The 27,171-nt window shown below is 37.1% G+C and overlaps 1 protein-coding gene and 1 pseudogene across 11 annotated transcripts in view; one reads left to right on the top strand and one right to left on the bottom strand.

The window, feature by feature from the left end:
- RABGAP1L (RAB GTPase activating protein 1 like) overlaps positions 1 to 27,171 on the top strand; it is a 737,216-nt gene that overhangs the window by 167,950 nt on the left and 542,095 nt on the right. The window lies entirely within an intron of this gene.
- On the bottom strand, positions 19,517 to 20,628 carry LOC103789148 (UAP56-interacting factor pseudogene; annotated as a pseudogene).

Raw genomic sequence — 27,171 nt, 5'->3', positions numbered from 1 at the left:
TGTGGGTCTCCTGTATATGGATTTTATTGTATTTAGATATGTTGCTTCTGTAGCCAGTTTTTTTTGTTTGTTTGTTTGGGGCTGGGGTTTATCATGAAGGGATTTTGAAGTTTATCAGTTTTTTAAGCATCAGTTGAAATGCTCATATGGTCTTTGTTCTTCATTCCGTTGATAATGATGTATCACACTGATTAATTCATGTATGTTGAATCATCCTTTTATCTCAGGGATAAATCCCAACTGGGCATGATGAATGATCTTTTTAATGTGTTCTTTAGTCTGGTTTGCCAAACTCAGCAACACATTAAACATTGAGTGGCTATAGAATATACATTCTTCTCCTCATCACATGGATCATTCACAACGATAGTTCCTATGTTAAACATTTAACACATTTTGTTGAGGATTTTTGCATTATTGTTCAACAGGGATATTGGCCTATAATTTTCTTTTTTAAATGTGTTTTTGGTTTTGGCATCATGGCAACACTGGCCTTGTAGAATGAGTTTGGAGATATTCCCTTCTCCTTTTTTTTGGAATAGTTTTGGTAGGATTGGTATTCATTCTTCTTTAAATGTTGGGTAAATTCATCAGATCTTCCACTTTTCTTTTTTGAGAAACTTTTTATTATGACTTTGATCTCATTACTTCTTATTAGTCTATTCAGGTTTTGGATTTCTGCCTGGTTCTGTCTTGGTAGATTGTCTGTGTCTGAAAATTTATTTGTTTATTCTAAGTTTTACAATATATTGGCACATAGCTGCTCATAGAAGTCTCTAATGATACTTCAGATTATCTACAGTATTGGTTCTAATGTCTTCTTTTTATCTCTGATTTCATTTATTTGGGTCTTCTCTCTTTTTTTTCTTACTCTGGATAAAGTTTCGTTAATTTTGTTTATTTTTAAAAAACAACTTTTCATTTTGTTGATTTTTATATTTTTTTCATTATAATTTCATATATTTCTAGTATGATGTTTATTATTTCTTTTTTTCTGCTAATTTTGGGTTTGGTTTGCTCTTGCTTTTCTAGTTTTTTAAGTTGCATTGTTAGGTTGTTTGAAGTTTTTCTACTTTTTTGACATAGGTGCTTATAGCTATAAACTTTCCTTTCAGTCCTGCTTTGGCTGTATCCCATTGGTTTTAGTATGTTGTGTTTTCAATTTTATTTGTTTCAAGAAATTTTAAAATTTTCTTCTTAATTTCTTCATTGACCCACTGATCCTTAAGGAGAATGTTTTCTAATTTCCATGTGTTTGTATAGTTCCCAAAGTTCCTCTTGTTAATGATTTCTAGTTTTATAGCATTGTGGTCAGAGAATACACTTGATATAATTTCAATTTTTAAAAAAAATTTAATACTTTTGTGTGGCCTAATACATGACCTATCTTTGTGAATGATCCATGTGCTGAGGAGAATGTATATTCTGTAGCCACTAGATGAAATGTTCTGCAAATATCTGGTAGGTCTATTTGGACTGTGGTGCAGATTAAGTTCCATGTTTCTTTGTTTACTTTTTGTGTGGATGATCTGTTCATTGCTGAAAGTGGAGTGTTGAAGTCTCTAGCTTGTATTGGGGCTGAACTCTTTAGCTCCAAGATTTGCTTTATATATCTGGGTGCTCCAATATTGGGTGCATATGTATTTATAATCATTATATTCTGTTGCTGAATTTACCCCTTTATCATTAAATAATGACCCCTTCTTTGTCTTTTTTTTACAGTTTTTCTCTTGAAATCTATTTTGTATAATTATAGCGTCCCCTGTTCTTTTTTGGCTTCCATTTGCATGGAATATCTATTCCATCCCTTTATTTTCAGTCTGTGGTTTATCTTTACAGGTAACATTTGTTTCTTGTAGGCAACAGACTGTTGGATCTTATTTTTTTAAATTCGTTTAGCCACTCTGTGTTTTTATTGGAGAGTTTAGTCCATTTAAATTGTATTGTTATTGATAAATAAGGACTTACTCCTGCCATTTTGTATTTTGTTTTCTTGTTGTTTTGTGGTATTTTCTTCCTTTCTATCTTTCTTTCTGTGAAGGCGATTTTTTTTTTTGGTGGTATACTTTAATGTTTTGTTTTTTACTTTTTGTGTATCTTTGTTTTCTGACTTGAGGTTACCCTGAAGCTTGTAAATAACATCTTATAACCCAGTATTTTAAACTGATGACAGCTTAACATTGATTGCAACAACAAACATACTATTAGGTTTGTGCAGAAGTAATTGTGGGTTTTGCCATTACTTTTTTAATTTAATTTTATTTTTTTGAGACGGAGTCTCTCACTGTTGTCCAGACTGTAGTGCTGTGGTGTGATCTTGGCTCACTGCAATCTCCACCTCCTGGGTTCAAACAATTCTCCTGCCTCAGCCTCCCAAGTAGCTAGGACTACAGGCATGCGGCACCATGCCCAGCTAATTTTTTTTGTATTTTTAGTAAAGACTGGGTTTCACCATATTGGCCAGGATGATCTCGAGCTCCTGACCTTGTGATCCGCCTGCCTCAGCCTCCCAAAGTGCTGGGTTTACAAGCCACTGTGCCTGGCCTGCCATTACTTTCAATACCAAAAACTGTGATGCTTTTGCACCAACTTAATAACAAACAAGCAAAAAGAAAACTAATAAAAAAATCCACACTTTACCTTCATTTGCCTCACTTTTAAACCTTTTGTTGTTTCTATTTATATCTTATTATCTTGTCTACGTCTTGAAAAGTTGTAATTATTTTTGACAGGTTTTTTTTATCTTTCTACCCAAAATATGAGTAGTTTAGTAGTTTACAAAGCACAATTATAATGTTATCATTTTCTGTGTTTGTGTACTTAGTACTGAGTTTTGTATCCTCAGATAATTTCTTATTGTTCATTAATATCCTTTTCCTTCAGATTGAAAAAGCATTTCTTGTAGGACAGTTCTGGTGCTGACAAAATCTCTCAGTTTTTGTTGATTTGTGCAAGACTTTATTTCTGCTTCATGTTGTAAGGCTACTTACAACGTAAGATATTTTTCCTTCAGCACTTTAAAATGTCATGGCACTGTCTCCTGGCCTGTAAGGTTTCCATTGAGAAATCTGCTGCCAGACATATTGCAGTTCCATTATATGTTATTTGTTTCTTTTCTCCTGCAGCATTTAGGATCCTTTATTTATTCTTGACCTTTGGGTGTTATACAACCTTAACATTTGGGTGTCTTGACCTTTGGGTGTTAGACAGCCTTAAGGTTGTCTTCTTGGGGTTAAATCTGCTTGGTGTTCTATAACCTTTTTGTACTTGAATATTGATATCTTTCTCTAGGTTTGGGAAGTTCTTTGTTACTATGCCCTTGAATATACTTTCTGCCTCCTCTAAGAATAATCACTCTTAGATTTGCCCTTTTGAAGCTGTTTTCTAGACCTCATAGTTATGGTGCATTCTTTTTATTTTTTAAAATTTCTTCTAATTGTGTGTTTTCAAATAGCCTGTCTTCGAGGTGACTAATTCTTTCTTCTGCTTGATCAGTTCTGGTGTTGAAAGACTATATGATTCATTCTTCAGTATGTCAATTGAATTTTTCAGCTCCAGAATTTTTGCCTAATTTAAAAAAGTTATTTCAGTCTCTTTGTTAAATTTATGTGATACGATTATGAATTCCTTCTCTGTCTTTTCTTGAATGTCTTTGAACTTTCTCAGAGCAGCTGTTTTGAATTCTCTGAAAGGTCACGTATCTCTGTTATTTTCAGATTGATCACTAGTGCTTCATTTAGTTCGTTTGGGAGTTGGTGATTTCCTGGATGATTTTGATGCTTGTGGATATTTGTGCGGTATCTGAGCATTGAAGAATTGGGTATTTATGGTAGTTTTCAAGTTTGGATTTATTTGTACCGGTTCTTCTTGGAAGGTTTTCCATGTATTCAATGGGAATTGAGTCTTGTGAATTAAGTCTTTGGTCACTGCAGGTATATCTGCATTAGAGGGCACCCCAAGCCATGTAATGATCCTTGCAGAATTTTAGAGGTACCTCCTTGGTGATCTTGGGTAAGATCCAGGAAAATTCTTTGTATTACCAGGCAGAGACTCTTGTTATCTTCCCTTACTCCTTTCCAAAGAGAGTCTCTCTCTGTGTGCTGAACTACCTGGTGTTTGCGGAGGGGTGACACAACCACTTCTGTGGCCACCACCTTTGGGACTGTCTTTATCAGACCTGAAGCCAGTATAGTACAGTGTCTCATCCATGGCCTGTGGCTCTATTGCCTGGCTACTGCTGATGTTTATCTTAGGCCCAAGTGTTCTTCATTTAGCAGATGATGAATCCTACCAAGAGTGGATTCCTTTTTCCGGTTTGACCTAGGATGTATCTAGAAATGTTATCTGAGTGCTAGGGCTTAGAATGGGGGCTTCAGGACTCTGCTTGGTGCTTTATTTTACTGTTGCTCAACTGGCATTTAAGTTCCAAGACAAAGTCCTCTTTACTTTCCCCTTTTATTTCCTCAAATTGGAAGGAGTATGTACCAAAGCTGCCCAAAGCTGCAAGCTGCGCTGCCTAGAGTTGCAGGAATGATGACATAAGCACTCCCTTGGGGGCCCACCTAGTGTCTAACTATGTTACATGCACCTCATGTCCCCCTGCTCTGAGACTAGCATAGCACCAAGGCCTTTCCCAGGAATTATAGTCCTTGTGGCCTAGACTGCCTTTCAGGTTTATTTGGGACCAGAGTACTTTAGCCCATGGTGGTGGGGCTAGCTGGAACTCACTGACCGATGGCATTCCCTCTTGTTAGGGCTGTTCTAAATGCTCCCTCCCTTGACATGGGCTGAATTCTGTCCTGTTGCTTTCCACTGTGACAGGACAGCAGTGAGTTCCAATGCAGTTTCACAGTCACTGTGCTCTGTCTCCCCCAAGTACAGATTCTGTCTCTGCAACACACAGGTACTGTCCAGGGATGAGGGAGTGATGGTGTAGGCATTTTAAGACTGTCTTTTCTCCTCACTTCAGTGCGTCTTTCCTTGATAGCTACTTTTTCTTTACCATGTCTGGTATTCGAATTTGCTCAGTAACTCACTTTGGTTCTTTTCAGCAATACAAATAGACTTTAGGAGGGGATTATACAAAAATCTGAATGCAGATATGAACCTGGTCTCACTGTTACTTCCTTGACTATCTGATTTCATATTGCTGTTTTGGCTAGTATTGTACGCCTTTCTCCTTTATTATTACTTTGTATTTTCCCTTTTAGAGTTCCATGCTTGGTTGAAGACAGTGATCTGCCATGTAGAGATGGGCTCTGACGTGTAACATGGCAGATGTTAGCAAGCTTCTTTTTCATGTATTAGTTAAATTTGAGCTATCTTGATGGGTTCTTTCTTTCACTACTTTGCTTTTTTTTTTTAATTAATTTTTATTAGTTTTTACCTTGTTGCTTCAGCTCAAAGGAAGCTTTGCTTCTAGTTACCTCCAATACTTGCTTAATTTTTTTATTCTAATTGATTGGCTGCCTTATAAAAAGCCATTCTTTGAATAATATGTTTAAAACTAATCCTCTCTATAGCTATTTATACATATTATTTCCTGTCATCTGCCAAGTGGTTCTCTCCTTTACCACCTCTCAATTTACTTTTTAAAAAGAGTCATAGATAGATAATCAATTCAAATAGACATTTCTCAATTATTGAATGATAACCATATGCCACCCTTATGATTAAGAAAGCACTTTGCTTAATATTGTTAGCTGTTCTTCAGGTAAGATGTATTGACTGCCCTAGGTCTCTGGAGTACTTTTGTTGTGTTTCAATGATTAATGATACATCTTTATTAATCACTTATGCTTACCAACCACAGGGATTTTTAATTAAAAACTTGTTATTAGATTTAGAATGACAACGATGATGCTTAAGTTGGGAAAGAAATCATTTGAGCTGTAGTCTTTCCTACTGTGAATCTTCTCTCTATAATAAATCACCCTGCTTTTGACAGTGGGAAATGTTATAATATTTAAGAATTTAAAGATGATCTTTTGTGTTAGCTTTAATGATTTGTATTTGTATGTTGGATTCCCTGTGGAACAAGTATAATATTCTGATTCTTTCATTTGAGAAACAAGAGATTATATTGCATTTAAGGTCATACACGTGGTTTCAGTCGTTGACAGTCCAAAATGACCTAATTTACCAGGATATAATGAAAACAGATCACTTTTATATTATTCTAGTTAGACAAGTATGATTATTGCCTTTGCAGATCTTTGCTCCTTCCTGCAGGTTTGAATGATTAATAAGGTTTTGGGTTTTTTCCCCTGGAAAAGCAAAAGGAAAGTTTATAGAACCTATTATTGCCTGTATTATTTAAAGCAAGTATTTATTTACAAAAAAGAGTAAAATTAACAGAAAACTCCCTGAAGACTTTCAGTCATGACATTTTATTTGTGTCCTACTTGGTAGCTTTTAAAGTAATTTTCTGGTTGAGAAAAGAAAAATATAGTTTTTGTGTATTTTTGCCCCTAATTTTGTAATTTATTTTTAACTTTATTTGAAAACAAAAAAGAATTGTGTGTATAGTTATTTATCTTATAATGTCAATTAATACTGATTCTGAAAATTTCCTTTTATTATTAGGATGAAAAGCATTGCTAATAGAAACACAGTATTTTTTTCAAAGCAGGGAGTGACCAAAGTTAAGAAAAACAGCCTGAAATCATTTTGATTGAAGTATCATACATATTTATTTTGTTTGATCTAAAAATTTACATCTATTGTATCTTATTTTGGTGTTGCATCATTAGCTACTGATCTCTGCATGTTAAAAATCAGTGGATAATAAGAGAGAAAACAAACCTGGAGTGCGTTTCTAGCTACCTTTGAAGTGACAGGCATAAAACAGAAGACTCAATAACAGTAATAGTAATTTAAAGAATGAGCGCTAACACTTGGGTACTACTGTGTGTCAGGTACCATGTTTAGTACTTCACGTATATTTTTATTTAATTTTTACGACACTATTTGATTGAGACTGTTATTTCCATTCAACACATGTTCAGACTGAAGAAAGTGGTAGTCTACTGTATGGGTCTGATGACATCTTGTATACTATGTGTAGTACTTCTTTTTGAAGGAGAACAGTAAACGGCAATAGATGAGGAAAATGTTCATGGAAAGGAGTTAAAGTTAGACATATTAAAGGAGACTTCACCAAATTCTACTCCCTAAGTTTAGAATAGTCTCTCAGAGGTCTCTTCTAATGTTAAAATTTATAGAGGAAGTTGGGACTACTAGCTATGAATTTTCTTAACTTCCTTTTTTAACATCTTCATACTTTTCCAAAGTCCAAGTCAAAAGATAAAAAGCCCTCCTGATCAGTCACGTCCCCAAATCTGGGCACTTTCGTATTTTTAAGGAATTTACGCGATTCCTTGTCTTTGTCTCTCTATTGCTTTTCCTTCCCCTAACCGTGTGAACATATTCTAAAAATAAAGCACTAATGAAGACATTCTTTTCACATTTGTGTGTCATGTGCTAAAAGCCACTATATAAAGACAAATAAGATATAGTCCAAACATTCAAAGAGCCTGCCTGGATTCTAGGAAAGAGAAAATACATGTAAACATGAATTTTGTATATATTAAACACACATATATATCAAACATGTTTTCATCAAAGTTTTATATGTGTTTTAGTAGAAGTCTACATAGGAGCAAAAAGGAAGGACTGGCCATTTTTCCTGGAAGTGGGGGTTGTTAAAGGGAGTATAAGGCTTGAATTGACTGTGTAGTTCTCCTTAGCTCTGTTAACTTGTCTCTCATCTTTCTATATTTAATGAGTTGGGTAAAGAAAAATGTACATTTAATGTCTCCACTTCCCTCTCATATATTCCTTAAACGTGTGCCAGCAGGCATTCATATTTGTGAAATGATAATGGCTTATATAACTAACATTTATAGAATTCTTGCCCTTTGCCAGGCACCATAATAACATGTTTCACATATAGTAACTTGCTTATTTCTTACAACTACTCTTTAAGATAGGTACTGTTATCATCCCCATTTTAGATACAAACAGCTGAAGCACAGGGAGGTTAAGTACCTTGACCAGTTGGACTTCAAATCTAGGCCCTTTGGCGTCAGGACCTATACATTATGAATGACTTGCAAACAAAATTCTCTAAAAAGGAATTTGGAGAAAAGAGACTTTTTTCAATGCACAGTTTGCAAACCAGGGAGACATAGCCTTCAGTGTAGAATGAAGAATGCATTCCAGAGAACAAAGAGAAGGTTTGGATTGTATAGAAAACTGTGCTTCCTAAATTCCCAATTAGGCCCATTTGTGCAAATGAAATATTTAGACTCACGTAGTTCTGAATGGTTGGCACAGTGGAATTCTGATTTGTTGATACAGCTGATCCCTGATTAGTTGGGGCAGGTGAACCCAGATGGTTGGTTTCCAGGCCCCAAACCAGAGGTCTCTGTCAGATGTTTCTTTCAAATGGCCGATGGGTGGTGTAGGGTGTTTGGTTTATTTATCTTGGCATAGACATCAGGAACTGGTTTGGCTTGATTGTAGAAAGGGAGTGCCTGTGACACTTTTACATCTTTCTGCGAACAGAGTACATGACCACTCCCTCACCCAGGATGGCCGCCTGGTTTTCCCTTATATATAAGCATCTCAATTAGCCACAGTGAGTCCATTTTTTCTGTTGGCAAGGGGTGTACTTTACCAGTCTGAGTGAACCTAGTTGCCTTTTACCCATGTCTGCACACAAGTGCCTATATACTAAGGGTCACTTATTTTCAGGGCATACATTTTTCCTAGTTTTAATGGATTTCCCTTTGTCCTCTCCCTTCAGATCATTCAGGAATTTTTGAGTATTCTTATTGCCAAGTATTAATCTAGCACTGGAAATACAGAAATAAAAATAATCACTACTACCAAGAAACTCATAGTATGATGAGAGAAAATGCAGAAAAAAATGGTTAATGTAATGTGCTAAGTACTCTGATGGAATAGGCCTAGAGGGGACAGTATTTAACCCAGCCAGAAGAGGGTAACCCCTAACCTGAATTATGATGGAGAAGTAGGATTTAGCTAAGCTGCTCCCTATTATTTGTCTTCCGTATTATTTTCCATGTATAATGGGATGCAGTTGCTTTTCCAAAACCTCCAGTTACCCTTTTACCTGCATGTTGCATTGTTCCTTCTGCTTTCTTCTTCATCATGTTCTACTTGCCAGGCTCCTAGGCATGTCTTGTACTTTTGTCTCCAGTGGCCTTTTCGTTCTTATTTCCTTTTTAGTGTATTCATCCTATCTAGAAACTTGTTTTATCTACTATGGTAGGAAATTTAATTTACTTTTCCTCAGCTCCTTTCTTCCTCCCTGGCAGGCTCCCAATAAGTGTTTAAAACACTCATGATTATTGGTTTCTTCAGAGAGGGCGATAGATCTGGGTCATACACTTGATGTAACTGGGATTTTAATTTAATTTTTGTTCTTTCTGGGCATCAAGGGGAATTATACCCCTTGAAGTCTCTCAATTAATCTTGCCCCCAGTTTATTGTTTCTTGGGCATGTTGCTTTAAATGTGCCTAGCTGTTCTATTTTTGGCATGAGCACCCAACATTTACTGGATATTGGCACTTGGCACACAGACTGGTATTTGCTGAATGCCAAGTACAGCCTCCTCTACAAAACATGGTGGGAAAAATTATGAGGGAAGGTAGTATTTGACTGTGGATTCAAACCAAGATGTAATTGTAGCCTTTTATCATTTGGTAGCAGGGTCACCTTGGGCAAGTTACTTAACCTCTCTCGGCCTCAGTTTTCTCATTTTTAAAATGGGCAAAGTAATAATGACTACTTCATTAGGTTTTTAGAGGATTAAATGGGCTAATGCCTTTAAAATTTAGAATGGTGAGTGGAATATAGATTAAAAAAGGATGACATTTAATAAAAGCCTGGGGTTCCTAGCCTCCTTGGCCAAGTACTATTTTTCCATCCAACTGTTTGGCCCCTGATTTGCTGTTGCCTCTCCCTTACTTGTTCATCAGGGATCTGGTTTTACTTCAAATTGTGCTTTTCCTGTGGTTCTTCTCTGCTAATCTAGGTTTGTATAGTTCTAATATCCTTTTGTAGTGGAAAATAATTTCGGAGATTGTCAAGAAGATAATGTTAAGAAGACAATAACTGTTGTTATCAAGTGAGATTTTATGGCTTATTATCGGGGTTTATAATAATAGGCTTCTGTTTCATATAGCAATAGAGATTCTTCAAAAAATAAAAATAATTTGCCATGCCTATTATCATACATACTTATAAGAGATTAGAATTTCTCAGAAATAAAAAACTCAGAAATAAAAGAAATGTTCCCTAAGTATTTAATGCTTGCTATGTGATAGGATACTGTTGGAGGTACTAAAACATAATTGCTATTAATAGTTTGGCACAATTTCTTACAGTTTTTAAAAAGATCTGTATAGTCATATAAGTTACTTATGAAAATAAAATCAAACTTAAAAATTATTTTTCATTTCTTGCTTTTCATCACAAAATAATATATTTTGGATGGTTTTAATGTCATCACATACAGATTTTTTTCATGTGAGACCTGTAACATTTATTTTATTTGTTAAAAATGGACAGCCTCAGAATAGATCTAAATGTAACTTTTCCAAAACCACACCAAAAAGTGCAGTGTAAAGCATCTCCTCATTAAATATAAATTTTCATTTTGTGATGCGCTGTATCAATGTTTTGTATACACCTTGATGCAAAGAAAGGTTTAAGTTGCATCTTGTTAAAAAAACAAAACAAAACAAAACTTTAAATATCTGAACAAGGATGGCTACAACCACATCCCAAGAAAAAATTTTCCTCCAACAAAGCGTATTGTTTATATACAGCATGGGAGGACTCAAGAGTTTTATGGCTTAAATGTTAAAAATGGAACTGTTAAATTGTTTTATGGCTTAAATGTTTAAAAATTTAACTGTTAACTGTTAAACAGTTAAGCATTTTGTACCGAAGGCAAGTTTTATATTAAAAATGAGCTTACCGATGCATGAAGAGCAAAAATTTAATGTCCCAAAGACAGTTTGTTATTTGATGCACCGAATGTCAGTATTTGGGGCAATTTTTAAGGTTTCCAAAAGTGGCATTAATAATAGCTATGTACAATACTATTGAAAAGAGTATATATACCATATTTTCACAAACTGTTCTAAAGACAAACTCATGCTTAGTTGCTTTTCCTTACTTTGTAATAAGCTACCAGTAATTCTAAACCAATCTAAAGTATACTGTTGCTGGACCAAATATAAACATTCAGAAATGTTTTGCAGTAAGTACTTGGCCTACATGAAAAGCATCAAAGAGCGGAGGAGAGACTAGAATTTATTTTCAAATTCTGTGACTGACATACAGTAATCCCTTATGAGTGGACCTCCTGCAAAATATCAGATATTAAGGATCAGATTTAATTATTTAGTCTAAATATCAAACTGCTTATTGATAGCTTTCCATAGCCGCCATAAATCAATAAGTCACCCAAGAAACATGAGAGACAACAACGAAGTCTAGTATATAATGCAAGGCCAGCAAGAATGATAATATTTTGTTTTGTTTTGTTTTACAGAAAAACTCAACAATAATAATATGCTCTAGAGAAACCGAAACTTTAGATGTTTTTAACATTATACTAAACTAATATGTCAAGCTTCAAAATGTCCAAACATATAACTTGTAGCTGGGGTATTTTGGTGTACTAGGCATTATACCATAATTTACAGTATATAACATCTGAGGACTTTTAGCAGTATCTTAGCACAACAGACTAACACCTCTTATCCCATTAGAGGTGGAGGGAGGAGCTCTTTCTCTCCATAAATTCTTGATTTTTAAAAAATTTTTAATTTATTTAATTAATTTATTTATTTTGAGACGGAGTTTCGCTCTTGTTACCCAGGCTGGAGTGCAATGGCTCGATCTTGGCTCACTGCAACCTCTGCCTCCTGGGTTCAGGTAATTCTCCTGCCTCAGCCTCCTGAGTAGCTGGGATTACAGGCACGGGCCATGATGCCCAGCTAATTTTTTGTATTTTTAGTAGAGACGGGGTTTCACCATGTTGACCAGGATGGTCTCGATCTCTTGACCTCGTGATCCACCCGCCTCGGCCTCCCAAAGTGCTGGGATTACAGGCTTGAGCCACTGCGCCCGGCCAATTCTTGATTTTTGATTAATTAGTTAATTAATTAGTTTTCTAGTTTTCATCTCCTGTCTTAGTATAGGACTTTGATATTTACCTTTTTAATTTTATTTTTATTTAAAAAATTTGTGGATATATAATAGCTGTATAGATTTATGTGGTACATGAGATATTTTGGTACAGGCATGTATTGCATAATAATGGCATCATGGGAAATTGTGTATCCATCCTCTGAAACATTTATCCTTTGTGTTAAATCAATCCTGGTATACGCTTAGTTATTTTAAAATGTACAGTTGTTATTGATTATAGTCTCCCTGTTGTAAGATCAGCTACTAGTTTTATTCATTATTTCTTTCTTTCTTTCTTTTTTTTTTTTTGAAATGGAGTCTTGCTCTGTTTCCAGGCTGGAGTGCAGTGGCGTGATCTCAGCTCACAGCAACCTCTGCCTCCTGGGTTCAAGGAATTCTCGTGCCTCAGCTTCCCTAGCAGTTGGGACTACAGGCGTTCACCATAACGTCTGGCTGATTTTTGTATTTTTAGTAGAGATGGGGTTTCACCGTGTTGGCCAGCCTGATCTTAAGCTCCTGACCTCAGGTGATCTCCCTGCCTTGCCCTCCCAAAGTGCTGGGATCACAGGTGAGCCACCATGCCTGGCCTTTATTCATTGTTTCTAACTTTATTTTTTTAACCCATTAACTATTCCTACCTCCACCCTGTCCCCCTACTACCCTTCTCATCCTTTGGTAACCATCCTTCTATTCTCTATCTCCCTGAGTTCAATTGTTTTAATTTTTAGCTCCTCCAGATAAGTAAGTATGTTTGATATTTGACTTTCTGTTCCTGGCTTATTCATTTAACAAAATGACCTCCGGTTCCATCCATGTTGTGCAAATGACAGATTCTCATTCTTTTCTGTGACTGAATATTATTCCATTGTGTATATGTACCACATTTTCCTTATCCGTTCATCTGTTGATGGATACTTAGGTTGTTTCCAAATCTTGACTGTTGTGAATAATGCTGCAATAAAAATAGGAGTGCAGATAACTCTTTAATAGACTTATTTTCTTTCTCGTGGGCGTATACCCAGCAGTGGGATTGCTGGATCATATGATAGCTCTATTTTGTTTTTTTGAGGAAACTCCAGACTGTTCTCCATAGTGGCTGTACCAATTTACATTCCTAACAACAGCATATAAAAATTCCTGTTTCTGCACATCCTCACCAAGATCTGCTATTGCATGACTTTTGGATATAAGCTATTTTAACTGGAGTGAGAGGATATCTCATTGTAGTTTTGATTTGCATTTCCCTGATGAACAGTGATGTTGAGCACCTTTTCATATGCCTCTTTGTCATCCGTATGTCTTCTTTTGAGAAATGTCTATTAAAATCATTTGCCCATTTTTAAATTGGATTTTTAGATTTTTTTTCTATACAGTTGTTTTAGCTTCTTATATATTCTGGTTATTAATCTCTTGTCAGATGGGTAGTTTGCAAATATTTTCTCCCATTCTGTGAATTGTCTCTTTGCTTTGTTGATTGTATCATTTGCTGGGCAGAAGCTTTTTAACTTGATATGATCTCTTTTATCCCTGTTTACTCTGGTTGCCTGTGCTTGTGGGGTATTACTCGAGAAATTTTTGCCCAGATTGATGTCCTCAAGAGTGTCTCCAGTGTTTTCTTGTAGTAGCTTCATAGGTTTAGGTCTTAGATTTAAGTCTTTAATCCATTTTGATTTGATTTTTGTATATAGTGAGAGTTAGGGGCCAGTTTCATCCCTCTGCATATAGATATTCAGTTTTCCCAGCACCATGAATTAAAGAGACTGTCCTTTCTTGAATGTATGTTCTTGGCATCTTTGTCAAAAAAGAGTCCACTGTAGAGGCATGGACTTGTTTCTGTGTTCTCTCTTCTGTTCCATTGGTCTATATGTCTTTTTTTTTAAATGCCAGTCCCATGCTGTTTTGGTTATTATAGCTCTGTGGTGTAATTTGAAGTCAGTAATGTGATTGCTCCAGTTTTGTTCTCTTGCTCAGGATAGCTTTGACTATTTTGAGTCTATTGTGATTTCATATAAATTTTAGGATTGTTTTTTCTATTTCTGTGAAGAATGTTATTAGTATTTTGGTAGGGATTACATTGAATCTGTAGATTGCTTTGGGTAGTGTGGATATTTTAATAATATTGATTCTTCCAATCCATGAATATGAAATATCTCTGTGTTTTTTGCTGTCCCGTTCAGTTTTTCCTCAGCATTTTATAGTTTTTGTTATAGAGATCTTTCACCTCTTTGGTTGATTTGTAGGTATTTAATTTTATTTGTAGCTATTGTAAATGGGATTACTTTTTTGATTTCCTTTTAAAATAGTTCACTGTTGGCATATAGAAATGCTACTGATTTTTGTATGTTTATTTTGTTTCCTAAAACCTTATTGAATTGATCAATTCTAATGGTCTTTTGGTGGAAAATTTAGTTTTTTGCAAATATAAGATCATATCATCTGTAAGCAAGTTTAATGTGACTTCTTCATTTTTCAATATGAATACTCTTTATTTTTACTTTTTTAAAAAAATACTCTTATTTTAAGTTCTGTGGTACACGTGATTGTTACGTAGGTAAATGTGTATCATGGAGGTTTGTTGTACAGTGTATTTAATCATCCAGGTATTAAGCCTAGTACCCATTAGTTAGTTTTCTTGATCTTCTCCTTACTCTGACACCCAACCGTCTGATATGCCCCAGTGTGTGTTGTTCTTCTCTATGTGTCCATGTGTTCTCATCATTCATCTCTCACTTATAAGTGAGAACATGTACTATTTGGTTTTCTGTTCCTGTGTTAGTTTGCTAAGGATGATGGCCTCCAGCTCCATCCATGTCACTGCAAAGGACATAATCTCATTTTTTTAATGGCTACATAGTATTCCATGGTATATATGTACCACATTTTCTTTATCCAGTCTATCATATATGGGCATTTAGGTTGATTTCACATCTTTGCTATTGTGAATAGTTTTGCATTGAACGTATGTGTGCATGTATCTTTATAATAAAACAATTTATATTTCTTTGGGTATACCCAGAAATGGGATTCCAGGGTGAATGGTATTTCTGCCTTTAGTTCTTTGAGGAATCCTCACACTCTTTTCCAAAATGGCTGAACTAACTTACACTCCCCTCAACAGTGTGTAAGCATTTCTTTTACTCCACAACCTTACCACCATGTGTTATTTTTTGACTTTTTAATAATAGGCATTCTGACTGGTGTGAAATGGTATGTCATTGTGGTTTTAATTTGCATTTCTCTAATGATAAGTGTTATTGAGGTTTGTTTCATCTGATTTTTTGGCCCCATGTATGTCTTTTTTTGAGAGATGTTCTTTCATGTCCTTTGCCCACTTTTTAATGAGGTTGTCTTCTCTTGTAGATTTGTTTAAGTTTCTTATAGATGCTGGATATTGGACATTTATCAGATGCGGAAATTGTAAAAATGTCCTCCCATTCTGTTGGTTGTCTGCTTACTCTGCTGATAATGTTTTATTGTTGTCATTGTTTTTGCTGTGCAAAGGCTCTTTAGTTTAATTAGATACCATTCACCAAATTTTGCTTTTATTGCAGTTGCTTTTCGCATCTTCATCATGAAATCTTTTTCTGTGCTGATGTCCCAAATGGTATTGCTGAGGTTGTCTTTAAGGATTTCTATAGTTTTGGGTTTTACATTTAACTCTAATCTATCTTGAGTTGATTCTTGTATATGTTGTAAGGAAGGGGTCCAGTTTTAATCTTCTGCATGGCTAGTCAGTTATCCTGATGCCATTTATCGAATAGGGAATCCTTTCCCCATTGCTTTTTTTTTGGTCTGGTTTGTTGAAGGTCAGATAGTTGTAGGTGTGCAGTCTTATTCCTGGGTTCTCTATTCTGTTCCATTGGTCCATCTGTCTATTCTTATATCAGTGCCATGCTGTTTTGGTTACTGTAGCCCTATAGTATAGTTTGGAGTCGGGTAACATGATGTCTCTAGCTTTGTTTCTTTTTGCTTAGGATTTCCTTGGCTATCTAGGCTTTTTTTTTTTTTTTTTTTTTTTGCATTCTATATGAATTTTAAAATAGCTTTTTCTAGTTCTGGGAAGAATGTCAATGATAGTTGAATGGAAATAGCATTGAGGGTATAAATGGCACTGAACAATTTGGCCATTTTCACAATATTGCTTCTTCCTTTATATGGGCATGGAATGTTCTTCTATTTGTTTTTGTCATCTTTGATTTCTTTGAGCAGTGGTTTGTAGTTCTCCTTGTAGAGATCTTGCACCTCCCTACTTAGCTATATTCCTAGGTGGAATGTCCTTTCTTTCTTTCTCTTGTTTGACTACTTTAGTTAGAACTTTCAGTACTCTGTTGGATAACAGTGGTAACAGTGGGCATCCTTGTCTTGTTCTAGATCTTAGAGAAAAGGCTTTCAGTTTTCTCCCATTCAGTATGGTACTAGCTGTGGGTCTGTCATTTTTGGCTTTTATTAGATTGAGGTATGTTTCTTCTATCCCCATTTTTTGAAGGTTTTAATTATGAAGGAATGATGAAATTCATTGGGTGCTTTTTCAGCATTAATTGAAATGATCATGTGGTTTTTGTACTTCATTCTCTTGGTGTGATGGATCACATTGATTTATTTGCATATGTTGAACCATTCTTACATCCCAGGGATAAATCCCACTTAGTCATCATGAACGATCCTTTTAATGTATTGTTGAATTTGCATTTGCTTGTATTTTGTTGCCTATTTTTGGATCAGTATTCATCACTGATACTGGCCTGTAGTTTTCCTTTTTTGATATGTCTTTGGTTTTGGTATCAGGATAATACTGGCCTCCTAGAATAAGTTTGGAAGTATTTCCTCATTCTCTGTTTTTCGGAACAGTTTGAGTAGGATTGGAATTAGTTCTTTAAATATTTGGTTGAATTCAGCAGTGAAGCCATCAAGTCCCAAGTTGTTCTTTACTTAGAGGCTTTATTACAGCTTTGATCTTGTTACTTATTATTGTTCTGTTCAGCTTTTGGATTTCTTCATGGTTCAATCTTGGTAGGTTGTATATGTCTAGGAATTTATTCATTTCTTTTAGGTTTTACCATTTATTGGCATATGGTTGCTCATAGTAGCCACAAATGGTCCTTTGAATTTCTGCAGTATCCATTGTAATGTCTCCTTTTTATCTCTAATTTTATTATTTGGGATTGTGCTGGGTCGCCCCTGAAACCAGCATGTCTCAGAGCCCAAGGTCAATGGTGTGCTTCCTGGGTATCTGTGCTGGTCGTTTGGGGTCGAAGGGTTCTTTAGTTAGCAGATGATAAATCCTTCCAGGACTGGGTTTTTCCCTAAGACAGTGGGATCCTTTTTGGCCCAGGGTGTATCTAGAAATGTTGTCCAGGAGCTGGGGCTTCATGACTCTGCCCAGTATCCTGTTCTACTGTGGGTGAACTGGTATCCAAGATGTAAGATAGAGTCTTCCTCACTCTTTGCTCTCCTCTCCTTAAGCAGAAGGAAAGAGACACTTTTGTTGCTAGGAGTTTCACTGCCTGGGTTTGGGAAAGTGATGACATAAGCACTCCCTTAGCCATGCCAGCTGGTGTCTATCTAGGTCACATGCTACCCTATTTTACTAGCTCTAAGCCCAGCCTAGAGCTAGGAGTTGCCTAGGAATTGCAGTCTTTGTGTCTTAGACGTCTTTCATGTATACCTACGATCCCAGAGCATTTTAGCCCACAATGTTGAGGCTCGTTGAGCAACTTAAGTTCCACTTGCTGCAATGGGTGCTTCCTTGCTGGCTAGGGCTGGTCCAAATGCTCCCTCTGTGTGTGGGCACTGGCTGAGTCTAGGATGGCTTTATCCTCCACTGTGACAGGGGAGCACTGAATTCAACGTGAAGTTTCCCGGTTGCTGTGTTCTTTATCCCCAAAGTGTACAAATTGCCTTTCTGCACCACATGGCAGCTGCTGAGGGATGTGGGTGGGATGATATCAGCAACTTAGGACTGTTTCTCCATCCTTCCTCAATGCCTCTTTTGGTAATACAAAGTTAAAACCGTGTACTGTGATCGCTAACCTGATATTTGGTTCTTGTGACAGTGTTTTTCTGTGTGCAGATGGTTGTTAAAATTTGGTGTTCCAAGGGGTGTGGGGGTGTGATTGGTGTAGGCTTCTATTCTGTCATCTTACTCCACCCTCTGAACTTTATACCATACAAGAAATCAGAGTGAAAGGTAACGACAAGGTTACAATGTAACTCTTTTATAAATTTTGAATTTTTTGGTGACACATACAAGTACATTTTTGTCTTTGGAGCAATAAATTATTTAATTTAGAAAGCTCTAAAGATTATACATTTTAACTTCTCAAGTAAGAAGTCTAATACTTTATGGCTATTAATTTTGCTATCAAAATATCCAGGGTACTGAATTCATTTTAATGATTATAATTCTTCTAAACATCATTTGAAGAATTATTCGTGGGCATTAGATTCAAGACTACACTAAATCCAAACAGTGTACCTAGGACCTGAGTTTGGAGTTTTTCATCTGAGTTATCTGTCTTTCAGCTTACTATTTCCTCTTATGCTTTCATTTGCTAAACAAATTTTCGGATTTCTAAATTGGAAGTTCTCTTCCAAGGCCATATCAGACAACTTTGTAAATATGCATTTACAGACTTAAACACCAACATTTTAAACTGAGACTAATTCCTGCAGCCACATTTCTTGTTAAAAGTTCAGTATTAGGCCGAACACAGTGGCTCATACCTGTAATCCCAGTACTTTGGGAGGCTGAGTCTGGCAGATCACTTGAGGTCAGAAGTTCGAGGCCAGCCTGGCTAACATGGCGTAACCCCGTCTCTACTAAAAATACAAAACAAAGTTAGCCAGGTGTGGTGGTGGGTGCCTGTAGTCCCAGCTACTTGGGAGGCTGAGACAGGAGAATCGCTTGAACCCAGGAGATGAAGGTTGCACTGAGCCGAGATCGCGCCACTGCATTCCAGCCTGGGCGACAGAGCAAGACTCTGTCTTGAAAAAGAAAGGTCAACACTAGCAATATCTTTCTGTCATCTTCTGCTCAAGGAACTAAAGAAGTCAAACAATAATGTTTCTGTCTGAGCCATTTGTGAAGTCTAAGAACAGATACGTATACTCTCTGATATTCTTTCAGGGCATTAGTTTATACTTTTTTTTTTAACCTTGAAAAATAAGTGTTATTAAGCCTTGTGAATATTTTGAACTAAAGTTTCTAAATTTCTGTGAAGAACTCTTCAAGCAATTCAGCTTTTCAAACACCATCATCACTCAAAAGTCCCTGTAACGTGGGATTTATTCCACAGTTAAAACGTGACTTTCTCCTTTGTTATTTATGAGAGTGGCTCTTTGTTTTCTCAGGATCCAAACTGCTCAATCAAAGCCGTCTCTGTTTTCCAACACTATTTATGTCAAATTGTAGGGGAACACCTGTGGGAACTTTCTTTACATTCTCTTGCTGATGTTTTTAAAGAATAAAGGTAAAGCAGTATGAATTAATTATGGTTTCTGAGTTACTGGGCATTGTACTGTTCCGGGGTTGTCAGTAGATACAGTCAAATTCCTGCATTTGTGATGGAAGTCCAGCATTGACTAGTTCTCTTCGCTGCTACATCATCTAGTAGCTGTTCTGTGTTCAACTGGGCCTGAACATTCTTCAGGCCTCTTCTGAAAAGAAAAGTTACCTGTGAAGTGTCTTTCTGATGGCTTAATCTATTTCCTTTCCTGGTAAAATTAGCCTTAATGTTATTTTTTCTGTTTAGCTGGTTAGGTCTCTTTGAGAACTGCAGTTGGTGTCCTGCATAGTTCATTTTGTTTCAGAAGACTTGCCTTTCTTTTTAACACTGGAAAATATTGTTTTGTATTCTTGTTACTTACATGTGGACAATTCATGGGACTAATTCCTTTTCCAATTCCAGATGATTTCCTAACTGCAAGGCCAATGATTATCCATGAGGATGTCTCTTTCCAGGCATTACTCTTCCTCCACAGCTTACACTGGTTTTACCAAAACCAGAATTCTGTTGGAATACCCATTGTATTCTCATCTTAAATCGCTGGAGTCTTCTGTTTAGTTTTGGAAAATTCTGCTTTTCTCCTTCCTTTCAATTTGGTTTGATGACACCATTCAAAGACATAACAATTTTGTCAAGGTTCTTGTTGCTGTGGGCTTTGAGCAGCTGTGACAAGGTTACCGTGGCTTCTATTAGCCGGGTGCTGAACTGGTTCATGGTTGGAAACATGGTGCTAGAACAGTCTGTGGGGAAGAGCAGAGTTGGAGGCCTGCCACCTCTCACACACACACACACAAGCAGACTACCTGGCAGCATACTTGTCCTCTTACCCATGGTTGCCAGCATAGCCAATTTATCCCATTCATTTAAATTGATAGTATTCTCTGGATTACTCTTGAAAATACCATAATTTAGTTAATAAAACATATTGATGGATTGCTGATAGTTCAATTTCTTACAATTATAAGCAGTGATACACTAAAAATCCTTTTTTTAGAGGATAAATTTTTAGAAGTGGACCAAATGATATATTAACTTAGAATCTTAATATATTCAAAAATATTGTTCTTATTTAAACATCAGCCTTCTTGCCTGTTTCTATATGCTTTTAGGAAAACTAGGTATTATCAATTTTTATATTCTCTGTCAATGTAATTGATAGATATGTTTCATTGTTCTAATTTGCATTTAAAAGATTTCATGAAGTGGGTCTTTCTTTAACACTTTTATTTTAGTCATATTTTACATATCGTAACCTGTGGTGTGTTGATATCCTTGGCTTAATTTTCTGTTGGATTAGTAAGATTGTGGTCTATTAGTGAAAGCATCCATTTGTCAAATGTTGGAAATTTTTTTGCTTTTAAAAAATATACATATTCTATACCTTCATAGATGTTTTTAATTTATAGATAGTCAGATTTCTTAATCTTTTTTATGGTATCTTGATTTTGTTCTTTTTTTTTTTAAATTTTTTATTGCATTTTAGGTTTTGGGGTACATGTGCAGAACATGCAAAACAGTTGCATAGGTACACACATGGCAGTGTGTTTTGCTTCCTTTCTCCCCTTCACCCACATTTGGCATTTCTCCCCAGCTCCCCTCCCCGGCCCTCCCCCTTTCCCCCCAATAGACCCCAGTGTTTAGTACTCCCCTCCCTGTGTCCATGTGTTCTCATTTTTCATCACCTGCCTATGAGTGAAAATATGCGGTATATCATTTTCTGTTCTTGTGTCAGTTTGCTGAGAATGATGTTCTCCAGATTCATGCATGTCCCTACAAACGACACAAACTCATCATTTCTGATTGCGGCATAATATTCCATGGTGTATATGTGCCACATTTTCCCAATCCAATCTATCATCAATGGGCATTTGGGTTGGTTCCAGGTCTTTGCTATTGTAAACAGTGCTGCAATGAACATTCATGTGCAAGTGTCCTTGTAGTAGAAAGATTTATAGTCCTTTGGATATATACCCAGTAATGGGATTGCTGGGTCAAATGGAATTTCTATTTCTAAGGCCTTGAGGAATCGCCACACCGTCTTCCGCAATGGTTGAACTAATTTACAGTCCCACCAACAGTGTAAAAGTGTTCCTTTTTCGCCACATCCTCTCCAGCATCTGTTGTCTCCAGATTTTTTAATGATCACCATTCTAACTGGCGTGAGATGGTATCTCAATGTGGTTTTGATTTGCATCTCTCTGATGACCAGTGATGATGAGCATTTTTTCATATGATTGTTGGCCTCATATATGTCTTCTTTTGTAAAGTGTCTGTTCATATCCTTTGCCCATTTTTGAATGGGCTTGTTTGTTTCCTGTAATTCTGTTTGAGTTCTTTGTAAATTCTGGATATCAGCCCTTTGTTAGTTGGGTAAACTGCAAAAAGTTTTTCCCATTCTGTTGGTTGCCGATTCACTCTAGTGACTGTTTCTTTTGCTGTGCAGAAGCTGTGGAGTTTGATTAGGTCCGATTTGTCTATTTTGGCTTTTGTTGCCAATGCTTTTGGTGTTTTGTTCATGAAGTCCTTGCCTACTCCTATGTCCTGGATGGTTTTGCCTAGATTTCCTTCTAGGGTTTTTATGGTGCCAGGTCTTATGTTTAAGTCTTTAATCCATCTGGAGTTAATTTTAGTGTAAGGTGTCAGGAAGGGGTCCAGTTTCTGCTTTCTGCACATGGCTAGCCAGTTTTCCCAACACCATTTATTAATTAAACAGGGAATCCTTTCCCCATTGCTTGTTTTTGTCAGGTTTATCAAAGATTGTGTGGTTGTAGCTATGTTGTGTTGCCTCTGATGCCTCTGTTTTGTTCCATTGGTCTATATCTCTGTTTTGGTACCAGTACCATGCTGTTTTGATTACTGTAGGCTTATAGTATAGTTTGAAATCTGGTAGTGTGATGCCCCCCGCTGTGTTCTTTTTGCTTAGAATTGACTTGGCTATGCGGGCTCTCTTTTGGTTCCATATGAAGTTTAAGGTGGTTTTTTCCAGTTCTGTGAAGAAAGTCAATGGTAGCTTGATGGGGATAGCGTTGATTCTGTAAATTACTTAGGGCAGTGTAGCTATTTTCACGATATTAATTCTTCCTAACCATGAACATGGAATGTTTCTCCATCTGTTCGTGTCCTCTCTGATTTCGTTGAGCAGTGGTTTGTAGTTTTCCTTGAAGAGGTCCCTTACGTTCCTTGTGAGTTGTATTCCAAGGTATTTTATTCTTTTTGTAGCAATTGTGAATGGCAGTTCATTCTTGATTTGGCTTTCTTTAAGTCTGTTATTGGTGTAGAGGAATGCTTGTGATTTTTGTACATTGATTTTATATCTTTAGACTTTGCTGAAGTTGCTTATCAGTTTCAGGAGTTTTTGGGCTGAGGCGATGGGGTCTTCTAGGTATACTATCATGTCGTCTGCAAATAGAGACAATTTGGCTTCCACCTTTCCTATTTGAATACCCTTTATTTCTTTTTCTTGCCTGATTGCTCTGGCTAGAACTTCCAGTACTATATTGAATAGGAGTGGTGAGAGAGGGCATCCTTGTCTAGTGCCGGATTTCAAAGGGAATGCTTCCAGTTTTTGCCCATTCAGTATGATATTGGCTGTTGGTTTGTCTAAATAGTTTTTATTACTTTGAGATACGTTCCATCGATACCGAGTTTATTGAGGGTTTTTAGCATAAATGGCTGTTGAATTTTGTCGAATGCCTTCTCTGCGTCAATTGAGATAATCATGTGGTTTTTGTTTTTGGTTCTGTTTATGTGGTGAATTACGTTTATAGACTTGCATATGTTGAACCAGCCTTGCATCCCTGGGATGAATCCTACTTGATCATGATGAATAAGTTTTTTGATTTGCTGTTGCAATCGGCTTGCCAATATTTTATTGAAGATTTTTGCATCTATATTCATCATGGATATTGGCCTGAAGTTTTCTTTTCTTGTTGGGTCTCTGCTGGGTTTTGGTATCAGGATGATGTTGGTCTCATAAAATGATTTGGGAAGGATTCCCTCTTTTTGGATTATTTGGAATAGTTTCAGAAGGAATGGTACCTGCTCCTCTTTGTGTGTCTGGTAGAATTCTGCTGTGAACCCATCTGGACCTGGGCTTTTTTTGTGTGGTAGGCTCTTAATTGCTGCCTCGAATTCTGACCTTGTTATTGGTCTATTCATAGTTTCAGCTTCCTCCTGGTTTAGGCTTGGGAGGACACAAGAGTCCAGGAATTTATCCATTTTTTCCAGATTTACTAGTTTATGTGCATAGAGTTGTTTGTAATATTCTCTGATGATGGTTTGAATTTCTGTGGAATCTGTGGTGATTTCCCCTTTATCATTTTTTATTGCATCTATTTGGTTGTTCTCTCTTTTCTTTTTTATCAATCTGGCTAGTGGTTTGTCTATTTTGCTGATCTTTTCAAAAAACCAGCTCTTGGATTTATTGATTTTTTGAAGGGTTTTTCGTGTCTCTATCTCCTTCAGTTCAGCTCTGATCTTAGTTATTTTTTGTCTTCTGCTAGGTTTTGAGTTTTTTTGATCTTGCTCCTCTAGCTCTTTCAATTTTGACAATAGGGTGTCAATTTTGGATCTCTCCATTCTCCTCATATGTGCACTTACTGCTATATATTTTCCACTAGAGACTGCTTTAAATGTGTCCCAGAGATTCTGGCATGTTGTGTCTTCGTTCTCATTGGTTTCGGAGAACTTCTTTATTTCTGCCTTCATTTCCTTGTTTATCCAGTCAACATTCAAGAGCCAGTTGTTCAGTTTCCATGAAGCTGTGTGGTTCTGAGTTAGTTTCTGAATTCTGAGTTCTAACTTGATTGCACTATGGTCTGAGAGACTGTTTGTTATGATTTCAGTTGTTTTGCATTTGCTGAGGAGTGCTTTACTTCAAATTATGTGGTCAATTTTAGAGTAGGTGTGATGTGGTGCTGAGAAGAATGTATATTCTGTGGATTTGGGGTGGAGAGTTCTGTAAATGTCTATCCGGTTTGCTTGTTCCAGGTCTGAGTTCAAGCCCTGGATATCCTTGTTGATTTTCTGTCTGGTTGATCTGTCTAATATTGGCAGTGGAGTGTTAAAGTCTCCCACTATTATTGTGTGGGAGTCTAAGTCTCTTTGTAAGTCATTAAGAACTTGCCTTATGTATCTGGGTGCTTCTGCATTGGGTCCATATATGTTTAGGATCGTTAGCTCTTCTTGTTGTATCGATCCTTTTACCGTTATGTAATGGCCTTCTTTGTCTCTTTTGATCTTTGTTGCTTTAAAGTCTATTTTATCAGAGATGAGAATTGCAACTCCTGCTTTTTTTTGCTCTCCATTTGCTTGGTAAATCTTCCTCCATCCCTTTATTTTAAGCCTTTGTGTATCCTTGCATGTGAGATGGGTTTCCTGGATACAGCACACTGATGGGTTTTGGATTTTTATCCAATTTGCCAGTCTGTGTCTTTTGATTGGTGCATTTAGTCCATTTACATTTAGGGTTAATATTGTTATGTGTGAATTTGATACTGCCATTTTGATGCTAGCTGGCTGTTTTACCCATTAGTTGATGTAGATTTTTCTTTATATTGATGCTCTTTAGCATTTAGTGTGATTTTGTAGTGGCTGGTACTGATTGATCCTTTCTATGTGTAGTGCCTCTTTCAGGAGCTCTTGTAAAGCAGGCCTGGTGGTGACGAAATCTCTGAGTACTTGCTTGTTCGCAAAGGATTTTATTTTTCCTTCACTTCTGAAGCTCAGTTTGGCTGGATATGAAATTCTGGGTTGAAAGTTCTTTTCTTTAAGGATGTTAAATATTGGCCCCCACTCTCTTCTGCCTTGTAGAGTTTCTGCCAAGCGATCTGCTGTGAATCTGATGGGCTTCCCTTTGTGGGGGACCCGACCTTTCTCTCTAGCTGCCCTTAGTATTTTCTCCTTTATTTCAACCCTGGTAATATGACGATTATGTGCCTTGGGGTTGCTCTTTTTGTGGAATATCTTTGTGGTGTTCTCTGTATTTCCTGCATTTGAGTGTTGGCCTGCCTTGCTAGGTGGGGGAAATTTTCCTGGATAATATCCTGAAGAGTATTTTCCAGCTTGGATTCATTCTCTTCGTCCCCTTCTGGTACACCTATCAAACGTAGGTTAGGTCTCTTCACATAGTCCCACATTTCTTGGAGACTTTGTTCATTCCTTTTTGCGCTTTATTCTCTGATCTTGGTTTCTTGTTTTATTTCATTGAGTTGATCTTCGACTTCTGATATTTTTTCTTCTGCTTGGTCAATTCGGCTGTTGAAACTTGTGCATGCTTCACGAAGTTCTCGTATTGTGTTTTTCAGCTCCTTCAATTCATTCATATTCCTCTCTAAGTTATCCATTCTTGTTATCATTTCCTTGAATCTTTTTTCAAGGTTCTTAGTTTCTTTGCATTGATTTAAAACATGTTCTTTTAGCTCACAAAAGTTTCTCATTATCCACCTTCTGAAGTCTAATTCTGTCATTTCGTCACAATCATTCTCTGTCCAGCTTTGTTCCCTTTCTGGTGAGGAGTTTTGGTCCTTTGTAGGAGTCGAGGTGTTCTGGTTTCGGGTGTTTTCCTCCTTTTTTCGCTGGTTTCTTCCCATCTTTGTGGATTTATCCACCTGTCGTTTGATTAGTTGGTGACTTTTCAATTGGGTCTCTGAGTGGACGCACAGATTGTTGATGATAAAGTATTTTTGTTACTTGGTTTTCCTTCTACCAGCCTAGCCCCTCCACTGTAAGATTGCTGAGGTTCACTCCAGGACCTGCTTGTCTGGGGTGCTCCTATAGCAACTGCGGAACAGTGAGGGATGCTATCAGTTTCTTTTTCTGCTATCTTTTTCCCAGAATGATGCCTGCCAAATGTCAGTCTTCTGGATATAGAGGGGTCAGGGAGCTGCTTGAGGAGACAGTCTGTACTTTATAGGAGCTCAAGTGCTGATCTGTGAGCTCTGTTGTTCATTCAGGGCTGTTAGGCTGCTACATTTAATTCTGCTGCAGCAGAACTCACAAAAAAAAACCCTTTTTTTCTCAGATGCTCTGTCTCAGGGGGTTGGGGTTTTCTTTATGAGTGTCCGTTGCGCTGTGCTGCCCAGCTAGGAGGCAGTCTAGTCACTATTTGCCTGCTGAGGCTCCGCCCTGCTTGTGTGAGGTCTGCCCTGCTGCTGCGGGCTACGCCCTGCGGCAGAGTCTCTCTGTCCTGGCGGGTTGCCTCAGCAACGGCAGGCTGCGTCAGCAATGGGAGTGTACCTCAGTAGGGGCAGGTTGCCTTGGTAATGGCAAACGCCTCTCCCCCACCGAGCTGCACGTCCTGGGTTCAGCTGTGCCTCCAGTAAATTCTCCACCTGGAGCGTTTGGAATCACCGTTTTGTTTGTCCCACTGCCCTGGCCCAAACGCCGTTTCCCTGGAATCTCCCGGCCTGGCTCACTGTCCAAGTCCCGTTCAAT

This window comes from Callithrix jacchus, chromosome 18 (genome assembly GCF_049354715.1).
Source record: "Callithrix jacchus isolate 240 chromosome 18, calJac240_pri, whole genome shotgun sequence".
In the NCBI taxonomy this organism is placed as follows: domain Eukaryota; kingdom Metazoa; phylum Chordata; class Mammalia; order Primates; family Cebidae; genus Callithrix; species Callithrix jacchus.
Note: the sequence above shows the minus strand (reverse complement) of the source record. Positions and strands in the feature narration are given on the sequence as shown.